At 41.8% G+C, this 14177-nt stretch overlaps 1 protein-coding gene across 1 annotated transcript in view; it reads right to left on the bottom strand.

The window, feature by feature from the left end:
- CYB561 (cytochrome b561) overlaps nucleotides 1-13631 on the bottom strand; it is a 32345-nt gene extending 18714 nt beyond the window's left edge. The window contains exon 1 of the mRNA XM_072645882.1: nucleotides 13459-13631. The gene's annotated coding sequence lies outside the window, so the exon portion shown is untranslated. The remainder of the gene's footprint in view (nucleotides 1-13458) is intronic.
- Between the last annotated feature and the right edge of the window lie 546 nt (nucleotides 13632-14177).

Genomic DNA, 14177 nt, shown 5'->3' with positions numbered 1-14177 from the left:
TTATTGCATTTAGTTATTAAACTCTCAAGCTTCATGCTTGGAGACACACTTTGTCAGTATTTAAAAGCTCCATCTGAAGCATGTGTGAGAACACACAGAATTTGGAAAGGGATAGCCAATGAGATATATATATTATATATATATGTATATATATATATATATATATATACATATATAAATTCATTATAAGTTTTGTTATTTGGGGAACTATACTAGGATTACTATTGTTTGTTATTAACAGGATTCTCTGTTCAGCAATTGTCCTAAGCCATTAATCACAATATCCAAACAGGACTCTTCTATTAAGACTGTGTGGACTTGACAAACCGTGGGAACAATGCAACCAAAATGTAATACCCTGGGAATGTCCCTTTTAGGCATGATCCTGTTCCCACTGCTGGGACACCAGGCCCCAGTTATCAACCCCCCCCCCACCTTGAAAATAGTTTCCTGGCCCTAATTCAGACCATTGCGGACACCTTTGAGGTATCCGACTGTTGGATTTGTGGGGGGGCCTCAGCGGTTAAGCCAACGGCCATGGGTAGCAGTACCGCTGAGTCCAGTCTGGATCTTAAGTAATAGATCTGTAGTACATGACAGAACAAGATTCTGGACAAGCCAAGAGAAACACCAATGGTCTTTGTCCGAATCAGTTCCAGGTGAACATTGTTTAAACCAAACAGGACCTGAATTGCAGGAGACATGGCTGGGAGAAAGTAATTGTAAATGGACATTCACACAAAGGCCAGAAACCCTGGCTCGTATTGATTGTGCCCAGTATGCAAACAGATGGGATCAGAACGGTATTACCTGTTCAGATGGTAGGGTGATTCCCTGTACACATTCATTTTTCCCACCCTCTTCATACGAAGAGAGAACAAAAGGAGAATATCATGAAAGTTGTGGGTATAAGTTTTACAACCTCTCTGATCCCAGAGAACCATGTGAAGGGGGTCACGACCATGACTATTTGTGGAGTTGTATATATATGAATAGTATTAAGAATAACACAGAATATAAAGAATGGGTATGGAAGTGGGAGAATGGAACACATAGGATGATGTTTGATACTTTCTGGAGTGTAATCAGTAGAACTGGGGAGAATTATCAACATTGTATATGGAAGAGGAAACAACAACTATGGAAGGGTAAGTCAGAGATCATGAAAGGGGGACCGTTAGGCCCGGATGATGTGAAGTACTTTCCGGCTGTGGATGATAGAGTAAGACTGTTTCTAGAGGAAAATCCTGCTTTGAGAGGGCATCATTGGATATGTGGACAGACAGCTTATACTCACCTTCCGCTAAACTGGAGAGGTGTTTGTTACATTGGATTGGTGAGACCTAAATTCTTTTTCTTGCCTGAATCATGGAAACAGCATCTAGGGGTCCCTCTATATGATGATCTAGCAAAAAGAAAGAGGAACATCGACACCTCCCTCACTCAGACTGGAAATGCAAATGGGTGGGGAGATACTTGGCCTCCTGAGAGGATAATCAGAGAGTATGGGCCTGCAACTTGGGCTCAAGATGGGAGCTGGGGTTATAGAACCCCTATATATCTATTAAACAGACTAATCAGACTTCAAGCAGTAGTTGAAGTTATAACCAAACAGCAAAGGTTTTGGACTTATTGGCTGATCAAGCCGCACAAGCTAGGGAAGCAGTACTGCAACATAGATTAATCTTAGATTATTTACTTGCAGAAGAAGGAGGAGTTTGTGGGAAACTTAATTTATCTACATGTTGCTTAAAAATTGATGATAATGGAAGGATAGTGAAAGAGATCACCAAGAATATCAGGAAAGTTGCTCATGTTCCCATACAAACTTGGGGCTCCCCTTTCAATACATCCTGGTGGTCCTGGTTTGAGGGGAGCTGGTGGAAGAGGTTACTGTGGTTTGGCCTTATAGCAATTAGTGGCATTGTATTACTTCCTATTTGTTTACCTTGTTTGATCTCACTAATTACTAAAATAGTTAGAAATTCTTTACTAAAACTTGCTAGAGTAGAAGAAAGGACTGAAGGAGCCATTCGATTGATGATATTAAAGAAGGAAGGTTGGGCACCTGTGGAGACAAGAGACATGAATGATCCTGATTGGGATGAGGAGATTAATAGACAGTGTGAGATTATGTTACAGAATTTCGGTTGAAACATCCGTGAGAAGTCTTCTGGCTGAGAAAATAAGAGGAGGGATTGAGTGGGATAGACTTAGTGAAGACTCCTCAGATTGTAATTTTTCTCCCAGGGGTGAGGTAAGGCCTAAAGGCTCAAGGTTACAATATTTTTAGAATAGAATAGTTCCATATAAGGATATAAAACTGTGTAGTGTATTAGGGTCTCAATGATTGGACAAAACTTACATAATTCCTCCATGTCTTCATTTCAAAAGGGATTGGTTAGATTTCGTGTCTAGAATGTAAGACCATATTCTCAGCTAATGAGGACAATGGTCAGTGGGGGGAGGAGGGACTTGCGTTAGGGTCTATATAAATCACTGTCCTGTTCTTTGTCTTCGGCTTTCCTACTCCTACAGGGGAGCCCCGCTTCTCGAGAATTGAATAAATCACTTTTCTGTCATCACTTTGAGAGACCTCTGAGTAACTGATTTATGTAGGGACCTGAGCCATCCCACACACTGGGTATGATATTTTCAGCTGGAGGCCCAGTTCTTTTGCAATCTTTCAGTGTCCCCAAAGCTATCTTTCATGATTCAAATTGTGGAACCACCATATTCAAACTGTTTTTGTCTCATTGATTGTACTATTTTGTCCTTGAGCTCAGGGTTTTGGAATTTGACTATGATATTCCTATAGGTTTTCCTTGTAGGATCACATTCAGGTGTGATGGGTGGATTTTTTTCTATTTCTACTTTCCCCTCTTGTTCTAATGCGTTAGGACAATTTTCTTTTCTTTCCTGTACTATTGTATTAAGATTCTTTTTTTGATCATAGCTTTCAGGTAGTCAGAGTATTCTTACGTTTTCTTTTCTTGATCTGTTATCCAGATCAGTTGTTTTTCTTATGAGATCTTTCACATTCTCTTCTAGTTTTCCATTCTTTATATATCTTATTATTTCTTGGTCACTTATAACTTTGCTAGCTTTCCCTTGCCCAATTCTGATTTTCAAGGGGTCATTTTCTTCCTTAAGATTCTGGATCTCTTTTCTTTTCATAATCTTCTTGATTTCCTTGGATTTTTTTTTTTCATTTTTCCTCCATCTCTTTCATTTGATTTTTATAGTGTTTTTAAGTTCTTCTATAAATTTTTTTTTGGGGCAGGTGACCATTCAACATTACTCTTTGGGGTAGAAGAGGGTTTCTTTGTTTCAGTATCTTCCTTTGAAGATGAACCCCAAGTATTTTCTCTTCCCAAAGTAGTTCTCTCTGGTTGAAATCTTCTTTGCCTGTTAATTTTTTTTTTTATTTGCAACAGCTTAGTTTTTGTAACCACCTCTATCCCTAGAGTATGGGGTATGAAGGCTCTGGCCTCAGATCCTCCATCAGTTCTCGCCTCTGGCCTAGAACTAAAACCAAGACCTCCAGCCTCCTATGGTGCCCACAGTCAGTGGCACCCTTGCCCCACCGCTTCTGCACTCACCAAGGGTGTGCTGGTTCCTTCTGCCCTCAGCCAGTTTCCACAGCACAGCTGTAGCTGGCTTTCCTTGTGAGCAGAGGTTTCCTCCATCTTCCTCTGCTGGATGCCCAACTCCCCTCACTGTCCTGGGGTTGTAAAAGATCCTGTGGCTGGGGCCAAGGAAGCCTTCTAACCCAGTAACCCCAGGGCTGGCTGCAGGTTGTTTTAAGTGGTCCTCCCTTGGAGGTGTTTACTCTTCACATGACCAAACCTGGCTCTGGGACTTTTTTTCAGATCTCCTGACTGTCTTAGCAGGACCACCACTATTTTGCTCCTACTCTTCTTTATTTTTAACCCCTGTATGTTTGCCCTGAGGTGCTATCAGTATCTTGTTTGTGGGGAAAATTTGGAGAGCTGGGATTTTCTGACCTATTCCAATACAACTTGGAAAGAACTTGAGAACACTGAATTAATTCAATGACAAAAGAATTCAATGTTCCAAAAGAACAAAGATAAAACATGCTACTTACCTCCTGACAGAGCGCTGATGGACTCAGCTGCAGAATGAAACAAATCTTTAGATAAAGCTAACGTGGGAATTTGTTTTGCTTAATTCCTTGTAGTTGTAAGCACTTATAAGTGCTTTGTTTCTCATTTTTTTTCCAATTCAGAGGAAGATGAGGAGATGGGAGGGAGGAGCTAGTAATAGGGTGACCAAAAAAATTTGTAAAAGAAAGAAAAAGATGGGTCACTGAAGTTTTTTATTAATGCACAGAAAAGAACAGGTCGGAAAGAATCAAAGAGGACTGCTTTGAAAGTTATATGTTGAATGAATAAGGTGAAAATATGTCTAAAAGGAATGTATATGTAGAACTTAGATTGTATGCTGCCTTGGGAGGGGGGAAGGTGAGAGAGGAGGAGAAAATGTAAAACTTATGAAAGTGAATGTTGAAATTAAAAATAAATTAACTTGAAAAAAAGTTACATGTTGAACTGACTACATATTTTAAAAGAAAATCAAGCTAGACAGAATAGAAATCTGCAGTTGCATAAACAATCCTCTTTTTCTGTTCTGCTACATATGGAAATGCTCATTTTATTTGTACTAAACTCAGAATTTAAAATAAATTTTTAAAAAACCCAGGGAGCTATTATATCTCTTACTGTCTTTTCTCTTTTGATCTCTCTCTCTTTTTACCTGCACTATAGTCTTCTTCCAGTTACTTCCTACACCAGGTTTCCTGCATCTTCAAGATCAGAGTTATCTAGTAATAGCCTTAACACCATTAAAGTAGGTAAAGTCTCCTACAAAATCTTTAAAATCTTGTTACCAAGAAATCCAATATAGTAGAAGTGGTATTTACTATTAATCTGGTCAGGAACCATGACATCAGGTCCTGTTGTAAACCTGGAAATTCACTATATGGGACAAGCTTTTTTAACACTAGAGTTTTGAGAATTGACCAGTCTCATTTGTAGGCCTTCCCTCTAACTGCTCTTTCACTTTTTAACACATTTATTCTCAATATTCAAAATACTCCATTAATACTAGCATGTAACTACTAACATATTAACTAGTAATGTTATTTCTCTTTATTAACTACTAAATGGCAATATCTCTATCATTAATCAAATTTGCTCAGTCTCCACCCCAATTTATTTTTATTTTTACTTTTTCAGTTTATTAAAACAAATTAAAATTATTCAAATAAAGTTGTTTATTATGACAAGCAATAAAACCAAGTTTATTATTTTAAAACTGGAAAACTCTTTTACCATAATTAGTTGTTATATCTTTATATATCAAAAGGCCTGATCTCCTAGGATTGAATAAATATTAAACTTACTGGCCATACAAATGGCAAAACGTATTGACATTATTGACATAAATAAAAACATAAAATAAATAAACATAAATAAATATTTACAGTGAGAATAGCTGTGAGAAACATCAAAGAGTGACTGACCTCCAACCATAACTGTAACTACAGATGACCTCTCCTTATTTTTGAAAACATAATTTTAGCATTCAATTTAATCAAGGTGCCAAGCAAAGCAAATTCATCTCATGAATTCTCTTCATCCTCTTCACAAGATGATCAAAACATTTCGATCAGGAAAGAAGGCTCCTCGATCTCCTTTCTCGGTCATCTATTGTGGCTCTCAAGTCATAATTCTTCACTATCTTTCTCCAGATTCCTTTCATGTGAAATCCTCAATGTTTCTTCATAAATGACAGTTTCCCCAAGAAAGTTTTTCATCTTTTTTTTCCTGTCTTCTCCACAGTTTTACTCAAGCCACCTCTGTTAACTCTTTGTTTTCATTTTCTCAAAAACTGCCAAATCTTAAATAGTTCATTTGGCTTTTAAAGCTACAGTTAACCATAACAATAAAATCTGTAGGAGAGGCTATTGCAATAGATGTCACATTTAAAAGTCAATGAAAACATGCTCAGTACTTAATTGGTCCAGGGACCTAAGGCTTGAAGCATTTACCCAATTTCCCAGTCACCATTAAGGTACTGAAAATCCAGTACACAAGCACTTGGGGTTCCTTAGACTTGATGGACTTCTCCCCAGTTGTACAAATCAACAATCCCTTCAAACCAGGCATGAACCCCTGGGGAGGTGAACCAGTTCTACATGTTTACTGAGCAACCTTTCCATGCTGTTGAGTAAAATTCTTTTGTTAAACGTTGTATGCTCTATGACTGTCTCATTTTGTTCTAATCTGCAGCCTAAACCACAAGGCCAGCCTGAGTAAGGCCTGACTCCAAACAGATGGCTTATGTACTAGTAGAGGCAGTTGGAAAAGAGATGAGAGGGCCTCAAGAATTTTTGCAAGGAAAATGACCTTCTTTCCTTCTATCAATCTTTTGTTCAATTATTTCAGTCATATCCGACTCTTCATGACCCCATTTGGGGTTTCCTTGGCAAAGATACTGGAGTGGTTTGCCATTTCCTTCTCCAGATCATTTTACAGATGAGAAACTGAGACAAACAGGGTTAAGTGAGTTGTCCACAGTCTAACAGCTAGTAATTGTCAGAGGCCAGATTTGAATTCAGGAAGATGTGGCTTCCTGACTCAAGGCCCAGCACTCTATCCACTGCACCACCTAGCCACCCCTACATATCTTATTTTGCACAATTATTTTTGACATTAATGACAATCCCTCATTTTCTTCTCTGTCCTACACTTTACTTTTTCCTAATTTCAGTCAATAGGGCTAGGCTGAAATGTGACCATTTCTAAAAGAAAGAAACTGAAAGGAAATATCTATTATCTCTTTCCTTCTCAACTTCTTTTCCCCTCTGGAAAAGGAATGGCTTGAGTGATAAAGAGCTAGCTATCCCTCAGAATAACTCCTTGAGAGGTTTTGTTCTTTCACACTAAACAGCTTAGCCAGGCCCAGCTTTAATCTTTCCAGTCAATATACAAAGATAGAAGAATAAAAATTAAAATAGGAATTTTTTAATCCAGATGAATCAATTAATGACTTTCAAATATGTTCCCTATAAACTAATATTCTTAATCCCCAGATAGCCTGATATCCTGTATACAAATATAACCTATTCGCATACAATGATAGTACGGAAGAAAGATTTGTTTTAAAAATAAAGAATTAAGTCTCACCCAGTTCAACCTTTATTAGAACAGTCTGAATCTATTCAGTGCCAAGTTTCTCTAAAAGTTACTATCCCATACGAGCCATTTCCTTGTCAGTAATACCAACATCACTGCAATTGGCTCTCACTGGATGTTAGAGACCTCAGAAGTTGTCTTACTCCAAATTCCTCATTTAACGGATGATAAACTGAAGCCCAGAAAAGGAAACCAAGAGTCATGGTTTTCATCTAAGTCCTTCACCAGGGCCTTCACACCCCTTCCAGTGACTGCAATACTAAGTCAAGGACCTGGTCAAGGACTCTTTGACATTATATACCTGTTATAGAAAGAGAAAAGGACTGAGTCAGGAGGTCTGGGCTCTATTCCAGACCTGGAGTCAAAACCTCTCCAAACCTCAGTGTCTTTATCTCTAAAATGGGCGTAATGCTTTTAGTACCTTCTTAACAGGGTAAAGAGTAAGCTGGCTTGCTCAAATTTATAGGCTGCTTTATTTTATATTTTCATTTTTTAGCACCTACCACTGCACCTTGTACAGAGTAGGCATGTAACAAATGTATCTCAGAAGAAAATTTAATTATCCAATCCAGTCTTATAGTTTCTGTTCAAGCTCTATCTACTGCCTACCTTAACTCCCTACCACTTTTCTTCTACGTCCATTCCTTCTTTACTCTATTTGTGACGTAGTTTAATCACTGTTCATCTCCAAGCCTTCACAGAGGACAGGAGAATATGGACAAAGCAGAAGAGGTAAGAAATAGAAAGCAGCAAATTCTCAATTTAAAATTGGATTCAACCGAATTTTGTCAGCCCATTCTAACAGAAAGGTTAACTAGAGTTAGTTAATGTGGTGCCTCAGAAAGGAACCAGGGACAGCGAGAACTAGCGATGGGTCTAATGGAAAGCAGCTGTGGTACAATGAGACCACAGCAAAGTCAGAACGCTAAGCTTCTACTCCCAGCTCTTCCATTTACCTGCCACATAACCTCTGAAACTCAGGATCTTCATCCACAAAATGGGAATACTTCTCTTCTTATCAAATAGGGATGTGTGAGGAAAATGCCTTCTCTCCCATAAAGGGCTATACAAATGTGAATAGTGATGATAACGGGGAGATTAGAGATTTTATTTCAATGGTGTTAACTCGCACTGTGAAAACTACCTCCACAAAATCAATACAAATCAGCAACTCATCTATAACTTGGTCTTAAAAATCTGGGCTCTGAGATAACCCTAATGTCTTTTCTATGAGATATTTTTCCATTTACAATGCATATGTCTCCCTCATTAGAACACGAGCACCTGGAGGGCAGGGACCATGTTTTTTCATTACTCTGTATTCCCAGAACTTAGCACAAAGCCTGGAATATTGCAACTAAATAAATGCTTGTTGACAAATAACTAATATAATAATTTAAGGTTTTCAAAGCACTTTGAACATATTAAATCATTTGATCCTCACAACAGCCCTATGCGGTATGTGCTTATATGAGGAGATTGTAGCTAGGAGAGATTACATGACTTAGCCATGGTCACAGAGCTTATGCGTCAGAGGCAAAAATTTAATTCAGGTCTTCCTAATTCCAGGGTTGACCCTCTTATATACTGTAGTCAAACCTTCAATAAATAAACATTTAAGCAACTACTATGTGCTGGGCACCATACTAAATAACGATGAAACAAAGGCAAAAAAAGTCTCTGATCTCAAGGAGCTCACAGTCTAATGTGGGAAACCACTGCAGAAAATCAACAGGAGGCAGAGATGAACTAGGAATGTATTCCAGGCACGGGGGACAGTGAAAATTCATGCAATCAGGAGGAAAGTCTTTGTTCAAGGAACACCGAGGAGGCCAATGTCCTATACTGTCTGTCTCTCATGAGACTCCGGGGGCTCACTCTCACTACCAAGATAAGATACAGACTTCTCTATTTGTCTTTTAAAGCCCTTTACAATCTAACTCCAGGTTATCTTTCAAGGTTTACTGCTATCAGATTGGCTTGCTTCCTATTCCTTTATATGATATCCATCTCCTGGACTCATGCTTCTATATAGGCTGTCCCCCACCCCCCCAGAACACACTTCTTCCTCACCTCACTCAACCTTGTAGAATCCCTGTCTCCCCTGGGCAGCTAGGAGCCAAGCAGACAGACTTTTGGTCTTCAAGTCAGGAAGATGGAAATTCAAATCCAACCTCAGACACTTAGTTGTGTGTGACAAATAAATCACTTAATCTCTTTCGGCCTCGATTTCATCTGTAAAATGAGGATAATAATGCCACCCATTTCCTGGAGTTGTTTCGAGGATCAAATGGAATAACATATAAAATGCTTTGCAAATCTAAAAGTACGATGTAAGTGCTATTACTTCCCTTTAAAGCTCAGCTCAAATGCCCCCTCCTACAAAAAGCCAATTCTGTTTACCCCAGAAATTTACTCTGTATAAATTTTTCATCTCATTTTCTACGTACATGTTGGTTTCCCTCACCCCCTCAAATCTTCCTCCCATTTCATCCGTGAAGGCCCATGATTTTGTTTTCATATCCCCAGAGCCTAGCACATCCTGGGCACAGTCCTAGCACATAGTAGGTACATCATCATCGCAAGTATTTATGTATTGATTTAAAATCTGCAAAACACTTTACAATCATGATCTTACTTGGTCTTCACAACAACCCTAGGAGGTAGGTGTCATTGTCATCCTCATTTACAAATAAGGAAACTGAGGCAAAGAGCATTGTCCAGGGTCACACAACTAAGTATGTGTCTGAGGCCAGATGTAAAATGAACTGAATCAGCATTATTCTGTAGAAGGCTTTGTAAACCATAAAGAGATATATACATGTAAGCTATTATTTATTACAAGCAACAGATAATATGTTAAAAGTTATAAAAACCCTTCAGGTTAGAAGATGCTGTTACTTCCAATAATCACTCTGTTGGTGCTTCTGAAAAGATCAATACAAATCTAATAATTCCTTCTACATCAAATTAAATAAAGGATGCTTTGTGGCTCTGCTAAAGGTGACCTCACTTGAAAGCAAATCTAATGTATGAAAATTTGGATCTTTTTATTTTGTAAAGTTCAAAATCAAACTTAAAGATGAGGATTTCACTTGTTTCCTTTCAGTAAACCTTGTAATCCATTAAAATGGCTGCATGCAGAAATTCAACCTACACAAGGCCTTTCTGGAATATCTATTTTTCTTTAATAGTAGTAATAGTAATTAATGCCTATATTTGCTAAGCATAGAACCATAAAAGATTGGTTTTCAAATCTGGCCAGTTCTTTTGGGCCAGAATTTCTTAACCTAAAATACACGCTTTTGTTTTTTAATATCTTGATAGCTTTATTTTAATAATAATTGTCTTCCTTGGTAATCCTACATATTTTACTGTATATGTTTAAAAACACTATTCTGAGGAAGGGTCTCCAGACTTCCCTAGACTGCCCAAGGAGTCCAGGACACAAAAAAGTTGACTCCCACCGCCTTAGCCTACCAAGCTCCAGTTTCCTCTCTGGAAAATGGGCAAAGTATCATGCAAGACCTTCTGGACTAGTCATGGTAAGCCATGGTTGTGACTTCAGCATCTAGAGTCCCCAACTCATACAATTCCAGATGCAGCTAGGTGACTCAGTGGACAAGCTGCCTGACCTGGAACTGGGAAGACCAGAGTTCAAATTCTACCTCTAACAATGACTAGCTCTGCAACTCTGGGCAAGTCTTTTAATCCCACTCAGCCTCAGTAAAACTGAGTGGTGGCAACAACAGAACCTACCTCAGAGAGTTGTTGTGAAGATCAAATGAGATAACATATTGCAAAGCATTTTTCAAACCTTAAATGCCAACTATTGGTATTATTATTATTATAGGAATAGGGCAGAAATATCACAGGCCCAAGCGAGCAGCTCTTCCCTATCTCCCCTCCTTCACTAAGTTTTCATATCCATTAAAGAGATATGTAGAAATAAGAGGCATGTTGGGTCGGACCACATTCACCTGCAGACCACCCAAACTCTCAGGTTTACAGAATGAAAAGCGAGCCAACAACAGAGTCCACCTTCCTACCAGTCATGAACTGTGCCTGAAACACCAGCATGATGGAGGATGTACAGAGCAACTCTGGCAAGTCTTATTGAGCCTCATCAACCTTTTTCCTGAGCCCCTGACCAGACTCCATCTAATGCAATTGAACAGGAACACTGGCCACCCCAAGGGCTGGAAAATAAGTTAAAAACAACCTCCCTCTGCTTTCCCCAGTTCAAACCTACTGTGGTTAATTAAAAGGCAACCAAACTTAATCTTATTTTGTGAAATGAGACAAAGCATATGTTATACCTGCAGGCAGCAGGTGATGGGAAGGGAAGCTAGTAGCCATGCTTATTGAAAAAGCCCTCAGGGATGTATCCTTCCCTCTGCAGAAGGCCCTCCTCATTAATGGCAGGGATTAAATTGGATTGAAACAGATATGACAGAGGTACAATCAGTTCTTTTGAAAAAGAACAAGCCTAATGCAATAGGATGGACACTAAATTCTGAGTCACAAAAAATCAGAACTGATCCTGGATGAATTGAGTTAGGAAATTCAATGACAACCTCAGTTTCCTCATCTGTAAAACTGGAATCTGTAAAGTAGGATAATAATACTTGCATTATGTGCCTCAGAAAGATGTGAGGAAGATGTTACATATATAAAATATGATGTAAGCCATTACGATTATTCTCATTGGGGAAAGGAGGGACTCCTTGGAAATTTATCAGCAGAACAATCATAGATAAAGGTCCCCAGACTGACATGGAAAAGAAATCAAAGCAGAGGATTTGGCTTTCAGACAGGAGGTCCTAGGCGGGGGGGGGGGGGGGGAACAGGTTTACTGCACCATTTCCTAACATGTTAAGGACATCAAAAATTTAAAATATTGACTCAAACCAATAAAATAGAATTTTTTTGAGGCAAATTTTGCTTCTCTATATCATGAGCACTTTGTGTATGTTTAAGAGATGACTAAATTGAACCCAACAGCACAGTCAGCATATTTAAGTCTGCCCATCGCCTCTTCTTTTCAGGTAACCCTACACAACCTTCTTCCAAGACACCCCCTGACAAAAAGTAGAATAAGGCAGTGCGATGTAATGGAAAGAAACTTAGGACTTAAAATCCAGAGAGGTTGGATTAGAGCCTCATAACCCACCTTTGGCACTTACTCTAACTGTGCTGACTGAATAGGAAAACAGATAAAGGGCTGGAAGGACCCTCAGAGGCCATCCCATCCAACCTCCTTATTTTTCAGTTGAAAAAGTCAAGGCAGGTTAAGTGCTTTGGCCGACGTTACAAAGATAATTCAGACCGTAGGGTACTTGGTAGTATACTAACTACCTCTCTGCCTCCTAGGGTGACCGTGGATGAGTCATTGAACTCCACCTAGAAAAGGAAGACGACAATCCCTTCCCCTACCTCACAGTCTGGTGGGGAGGAGAGGGCTCGGCACTGGCCCCACGGCTATCCCTGGAAGTATTTTATTCCCTCTTTTAGACACTCCATCTCGGGAAATCCGAGCATTTTCACCGGTTGGCCCCTACACTGGGATGCTCTCCCTGCCCAGCTGACTTCCCTGGCTTCCTTCGAGTCCGCTTCTCCGGGAAGCCTTTCCCCCTCCCCCTTAAGGCCAGTGCCTTCTTTCTAGTGATGATCTCCGATGTATCCGGGGCCAAGTCTGCCCGTCTCCCCCCGGAGCCCCGGTCTTTCATCTTTTCCTCCCCAGCCCTCGCACTGACGGACCCGCAGCAGGAGCTAGATCCGGCCGACCGTCGTCGGACCCCATAAACACACGGACTTTTGTGGAGGACCCGACTTCTGCCACCTGTTGGCTTTCCCAACTCCCGAAGTCTGCTCCTTCGGGAACATCTCCGGGAAGCCGAAAATAACAGGGCGGCTCCGCCTTCCAGCGCAGGTGCCCTCCTCGACGCGAGCCCAGGGCATGGGGATGAGGAGGGTGTTACACAAGAGGAAACTGAGGCACGCAGGGCCGCCGGGCGTGGGAAGCCGCGCTCCTAGGGCCCCGGGCGGCGTATTCACTTAAGGAGGCAGAGAGCGACACCCCCACCCTGGGCAGACTCGGGCTCCGGAGAGGGAAGGGCGCGCCGGCCACGTCAGGGCCGCTCCCCTCTACCTCTACCCCCGCTCCCCGCCGCCGCCCCCGGGCACCTGGGCACTGCCCGCTCCGCTCTGCGCCCGGCCCCGGCCTCGCACCACCTACCTGAGCCCTCGCAGCCCCGGCGACGGAGGGTGGCAAGCGGACGCCGAGCCCGGACGTGCAGAGTGCCAGCGGGACACCAGACGGGGCACCCCGCCGCGCACGCCGCCCCTTCCTCGTCAGCGCTAAACCTGCTCTGCGGGCTGCGCGAGCCGCCCAGCCTCGGAGGGAGTGCGCGTGCGCGGCCGGCCCGGCGCCCCGGCGTTGCCTCGGCAACCGGAGCCTGGGAGAGGCCGGAAGTGAAGGGGAGGGAGGGGAGGGGCGGGGCTCTCCTCCCCCCTCTCCCCCTCCCCCTTTCCCCCCCCTCCCCCGCCGCCGCCCTGCCGCTGTCCCCTGCGGTCCTCCGGAGCTAGGGGGCCCGAGGCTAGGGCCAGCTGTCCTCCGGGCCGAGCGCCCCTCCGGTGCTAGTTGGTTATTACTGTTGCTATTATCGTCAATCACTATCGATATGGTTATAATGATTAGTTATCGTTACTATTATTAGCACTAGCCCCAGCGCGAGCGTTCACGTGCTGTTCACACTTACCTCACGTTACCTTCTCGGCATCCTGAGAAGTGAGAGCCCATTATTATCCCCATTTTACAGAAGAGGAAACTGAGGCAGGCCGTGCTTACGTGCCTGGTCTGGGATCGTCTGAGACCAAGCTTGTGCCGCCCCAGCTCGTGCGAACCGGGAGACGTGCGGAGACGTACGAGAAGGACGGTCCCTGGGCTCGCCTGGA

This window comes from Notamacropus eugenii, chromosome 2 (assembly GCF_028372415.1).
Source record: "Notamacropus eugenii isolate mMacEug1 chromosome 2, mMacEug1.pri_v2, whole genome shotgun sequence".
Classification (NCBI taxonomy): domain Eukaryota; kingdom Metazoa; phylum Chordata; class Mammalia; order Diprotodontia; family Macropodidae; genus Notamacropus; species Notamacropus eugenii.
The sequence above is the reverse complement of the archived record's forward strand: the minus strand, read 5'-3'. Positions and strand labels throughout refer to the sequence as shown.